We start from the raw sequence: 5,942 nt of genomic DNA, 5'->3' as shown, positions 1-5,942 counted from the left end.
CGGATCAGCTTGGCTTATTTTGGCAAAATGGGGAAAAGAGCTTAACTGGCTCCTTTAGAGAGTTATAGGAAAAAAACATAACAGGTCATAGTGTGATAACTTGAAAACAAGGTGACGTAGGATTTTGAAATTGATACCATAAGTGCGTCTACTAACAACTGCGGGCGACCTCGTCGTCAAGGTCAGAGGTCAGGTTTTCTGAAAATCTTGTAACAGGATGACTCCAGATGGAAGTCCAATTGATTTTCAAATTGATGGCATAGGTGCATTTATTAAAAATCTGAAATGAAAACTCTGAATCCCTTTTAGGGAAGAAGTTTGGTGACCTTGGTCTCAAAGTCAAGCTCAGAGGTGAATCTTGGGAACATGACACTCAATTCATATTGTAGGTCTGTCTGCTAAAAATCTCAGACGAGTTTGAATCCCAGTGACTCAAGGTCAGCTTTCTAAAAACCACCTAGGCCATGAATTACTTGTTTAAATAAACCTGAATCTTCACGTCTAAAAGTCGATGGCTTGATCAACAGCTGATGGCTCAAGTTACATTAATATTTTCACAATTTACAATAAAGAACTAAGATTTTGCTCATTCCCTCAAAATACATCTGTACAGAGTTTAACCGTTCAGCTTCAGCCGCCTACAAACAGTGAAGCTTGTCCTGCATTTCTGATTGTCTGTGGTGTCAGGAACGAACCTCAGAGACCATTCTCGTGGGATTTTTACATTGCAAAGCAAATTTCTCATCAAAGTTGAAATATTTTAATTTGGGTAAACATGGATTTGCCTGTAATGCTGCAGTTTTCCCTATTTCAGAGATTTGGTTGGTTTATTTGTCTTAATAATAATCAGATTCAATAAACCCTTGGAGTCAGTTTTATGCCTGTTAAGATTCATAAGTGCCATGACTTCTGGTAAAGGAGTTTTTTAATCTTTTCAGACTTGTATCCCTCTGTATAATCTATGAAACTCTGAGCTTCTTTACTGATGTGTAATTAATATTAAAATGACAATAAAAACCGGCACAATACACTTTCGTACACTTGTGTTTTACACCCTGCAGCACCACAACTCGCCGTGGTGCACGACCTGCAGAAACAGCTGTTTATCGCACTGTGCTGCTCTTAGGTGGTGTGATGAAAATGTTTTCCTACAAAATCACAATTCCATGTTCAAGTTTCGTTTGTTTGCTTGTTTTGTCCTCCCAGTCCTTGTGCTAAGGTGAGACACAAACTTGTTGGCTATAGCTTAATATTTGGTATACAGACATGTGGTGAGTGTGGCTCTTTTAAAAATGTAAAACTATTCCTGTGAGAGGAGTGAACCACCTTCACCAACAGGAGTAACTCAACCGTCACCACTCAGGTGTTTTTTCTATTGCCACTTTTCTTCATAAGATATTTCCTCCAGTCATTTATAAAAATGTATCAATGATTGTTTTAGTTTATATAAAAAAAGCTGATTTTGTTTGTTTTCTTGACAGATTAAAGATGTGTCTTGGGGTGAATAATTTACCTGACTTTGGAATCAGGAATAAGATAAGATTTTTTTTTTGTTGAAAACTGTTATCTTCACGGTTGGGAAAAAGTCGTTTCTGTGATGTGAATAAATGTGGCGAATTAATGTCTGAAGATTTTAATGGTGTACAAGCGAGCTTGCAAGTGCCCGGTTTTAAGCAACTGTGCCATTGTCACACTTTCCCAGACACTTTGACAAAATCACTTTATTCCACTCTCTGGCCTCGTTGTGTTTCTGATGTTTTTTCTATTTGTCTATATTTTCTGTATTTAAAAAATAAAATATTTGGAGTGAGCACCATTGCTTTGTCTTAAATGTAGATGTGAAAAGCACAAATCAAGCATTTATTTGAATTTTTAAAAAGATTGTTTATTGATTTATTTGAATCTGGTGTATTTTCCATTTATTTTTTTGTTGGCTGTATTCGTCATGCTTTCTTTGCGCTCTGCACTGCCTTTGTAGACATTCAAGAGTCGCATCAAATATGTCCTGACAGCATTGGGAGAAACTCGCCCACTGACCTGATCACAACACCTGTTTGGTTGTAATGGTGAGGCTGAATGTCTCGTGAGTAACTGCCTTTAGCTAACTGTTCTTTAGCTGTTGTTTACACAAAGTCAGTGTGTGATGCTCAGATTGGAATACAGGTCTCTCTTTATTAGCCTTCTGATTCTATTCTGATAAATTGGCACTGTGTCCCCTGCCTATGATGGCCTACCCCAGTTGTCATAGAGTGATGGATTTCTTTTGATTTGTTAAAATTCCGTAAGTGAAATAATTTTTCCACCTAATCCAGGACAGAACCATAAACCTCCACTTCGCACAGACTCAGATATTCCTCTCTTCCTGGGATGACAACGTTAACGTAGCGGCCATCCATCCCGTTGCATTGGAACTCTTGAATGCCGCCTGCAGGGATACTTGTGATCACAGCACACCTGGCAAAGGAAGCAGAAATCACTTGATTAACCTGGATACTTTCACCATGTCTCTGATGTAATGGTTTTGAATAACGCTGGGTTCTTCAGATTTCACTTAGAGCTGCACAAGGAGCTGACCATGAAGGAGAAAGCTGGCAAGTTTAATCTATTAATGTTTTTGCTTAATGGTTGGAGTCACAGAGTGTATTGATTAATGTACTGCTGCTGCCATCAAGACTGTAAAAGACAAAAATCCCAACTGAGGTCCAATTTGATAATGCTTTAAATTATGCTAAATTATAATGCTTTCAGTTTTTATTCTGTAAAGTACCTGGGATTGCTGTTTCCATTGTTGTCAAGAGAGTCTCCAATGCGAATCTCAGCCCTGTTGAGTCGTTCTGGGTCAGAATCAGAGTTGACTATCTTAACAGAAAACACTTTGTGTGTTTTGCGCAGGTAAAGTCGCCACCAGGGGATGTTGTCATAGCTTGTCTGAGTGCAGGATCCTTTTTCTGGGTCGATTTCCATCTATGGCGTTATATGCAAGCCCTAAGGTCTGGACTGATGACTGTGTGGCTTTTCCTTGGAGTGCAAGGTTCTCTCCTGCAAAATAAGGTTGAGGGATTTATGTTCTCATCACAGACACATCAAGACAGTTTACTTGAATGGATGAGATGATCAACGCAGAGACCTTTAAACAAGCTCTCACAACTTTTGTTTTTTTTTGGGGGGGGGGGGGGTTTGTGGAGCCAACTGAAATTTTAAAAACTGTGCCGTACTTGTTTTTTAAATTTTTTCTCAACAGTTTAATGGTTACACTTTTTGGCATCTTCCTGGAAGAGAGCTGCTCGCTTCCTCAGTTTTCCAGAGTACAGTTCAGCAGTGACTATAGTGGCTTGCAAAAGTACTCGGCCCCCTTGAACTTTCCCACATTTTGTCACATTACAGCTACAAACATGAATCAATTTTATTGGAATTCCACGTGAAAGACCAACACAAAGTGGTGTACACGTGAGAAGTGGAACGAAAATCATACATGATTTCAAACATTTTTTACAAATAACTGCAAAGTGGGGTGTGCGTAATTATTCAGCCCCCTTTGGTCTGAGTGCAGTCAGCTGCCCATAGACATTGCCTGATGAGTGCTAATGACTAAATAGAGTGCACCTGTGTGTAATCTAATGTCAGTACAAATACAGCTGCTCTGTGACGGCCTCAGAGGTTGTCTAAGAGAATATTGGGAGCAACAACACCATGAAGTCCAAAGAACACACCAGACAGGTCAGGGATAAAGTTATTGAGAAATTTAAAGCAGGCTTAGGCTACAAAAAGATTTCCCAAGCCTTGAACATCCCACAGAGCACTGTTCAAGCAATCATTCAGAAATGGAAGGAGTATGGCACAACTGTAAACCTACCAAGACAAGGCCATCCACCTAAACTCACAGGCCGAACAAGGAGAGCGCTGATCAGAAATGCAGCCAAGAGGCCCATGGTGACTGTAGATGAGCTGCAGAGATCTACAGCTCAGGTGGGGGAATCTGTCCATAGGACAACTATTAGTCGTGCACTGCACAAAGTTCTGGGGGTGCTTCTCTTCAGCAGGGACAGGGAAGCTGGTCAGAGTTGATGAGAAGATGGATGGAGCCAAATACAGGGCAATCTTGGAAGAAAACCTCTTGGAGTCTGCAAAAGACTTGAGACTGGGGCGGAGGTTTACCTTCCAGCAGGACAACGACCCAAAACATAAAGCCAGGGCAACAATGGAGTGGTTTAAAACAAAACATCCATGTGTTAGAATGGCCCAGTCAAAGTCCAGATCTAAATCCAATCGAGAATCTGTGGAAAGATCTGAAAACTGCTGAAGAAGAATGGGCAAGAATTTCAGTCTCTAGATGTGCAAAGCTGGTAGAGACATACAAAAAAGTATGGTGAGAAAGAAAAGGGTGTTGTTTAATTTCTTACCAGTTGGGGCATGATACCCATAAACCTCCACTTCACAGAGTGTAAGAATTCTGTTTGAACCTGGTAAAAGCACAGTGACATAACGTCCCTCCACACGATTACTGAAAGTTATGGTGTGTGAGCTCCCTGCAGGAATTGAAGAAATTATAGCAACCCTAAAAGAGAGGAAGAAGCCTGTAGTCTCAAGTCTTTCTATTATACAGAAAAGTTTCAGATAAATACTGAGTACACTGGAAATTATCAGTGACTCACCGTGGGTTTGCAGCGCCATTGTCTTGTAACTTGTTGCCAATATGAATCTCTGCTCCATTGATCCTTTCTTCGCAACAGTCTTCTCGATTGGTGATGATCATGGAGGTGATTATATAGGACTCCAGCAAGTCTACTCTCCACCAGGGGTTTGCCTCTGTTGCAGTGTGACTGCATGATCCATAATTAAAGCGAGATTTACGGTTTCCATCGATAGCATTACCCGCTGCTGCAAATCCATCCCACTCTCCCGGGTCGATTAGACGTGACTGCGTGGCTTTTCCACGTAAAGCCACATTTTCTGTAAAAGATATAAACATATTTTCATCAGCTTTGTTTTTCCTTTGGAGGAATTGATATCATCCAAAAACCTGTGTGTTCAATCTACGATCATTAGCTTGACATGAAAGTTGAGCCTTTAGGGTTCCAAGTAGTAACAACACACATGACTTTCTCGATCAGTTCATTTTGGTTATTGCTTAGCTTTTGGGCATCATCTTCAAGAGGTTAATATTTTGTTGTTGTTTTTTTACAGATTTGACTTAACACGTATTGGATGGAACGCCATGAAATTTGCACAATCAATACATGTCATTAACTTTGGTGATCTTTTTTTATACAGTTAGGATGTCCACTTTTATTTTTTTTAATTCTACTATGATTGGATCAGCATGCCATTTTTATGTACATTCACATTTGTTTTACAGTTAAAAATAATACTACTGCATCTAGTGATCTTTTATAATTGATCCTAATGTGCTGGTATTTGTACATCGTACTTACGGTAAGTGAAGACTGAGGACATCTGCACAAAGAGGAGCAAAAGAGATGCTCTACTGAAGCTCATAATTCTGGTTGATACAAAGAAGATAAAAAAAGATTTAGGTTAGGTAATTTAGGTTTTTCCAAATGTGCAGGTACTGGAGTACAAAAACTGAATACATGCACAGTCAAGTGCAAATCTGTCAAAAAGTTCCTTAATACAGTGAATTGTTGAAAAATGTAAGATGACTGAAATAAAAATGTTAATTCTTACCCTGAATTTGTTCACGTAATCAAAAAAAGGGTCAACTCTCAGGCAAGGCAAAGCTTATCATTACTATTTACTTTAAATACCATATTCAGCATGGACACTATCCAATCACATTACATTACAGAGTTTACTCCCACCACTTATCACCTTTGGACACCTTGAAATGTTTTGACAATGTTTATATAATGCACTTTCGTGTTTAATATTACTATTTGACTTTGTTTTCCCGAGTGGATCATTACGGTTTTGCCATACTGCTC

At 39.3% G+C, this 5,942-nt stretch overlaps 1 pseudogene across 1 annotated transcript; it reads right to left on the bottom strand.

Annotated features, from left to right (window-relative positions):
- Window positions 1-1,822: 1,822 nt before the first annotated feature.
- On the bottom strand, window positions 1,823-5,727 carry LOC146659614 (uncharacterized; annotated as a pseudogene). Its single transcript, XR_014913814.1, has 6 exons — window positions 5,686-5,727; window positions 5,433-5,500; window positions 4,653-4,950; window positions 4,401-4,555; window positions 2,768-3,039; window positions 1,823-2,454 (listed from the first exon to the last, which is right to left on the bottom strand). The product of XR_014913814.1 is annotated as an uncharacterized LOC146659614 (transcript).
- Window positions 5,728-5,942: the final 215 nt, after the last annotated feature.

The sequence above is a fragment of the Rhamphochromis longiceps genome, linkage group LG11, assembly GCF_057381845.1.
Source record: "Rhamphochromis longiceps isolate RC_006_pf linkage group LG11, R_longiceps_female_GT1.1, whole genome shotgun sequence".
Lineage (NCBI taxonomy): Eukaryota > Metazoa > Chordata > Actinopteri > Cichliformes > Cichlidae > Rhamphochromis > Rhamphochromis longiceps.
The sequence above is the reverse complement of the archived record's forward strand: the minus strand, read 5'-3'. Positions and strand labels throughout refer to the sequence as shown.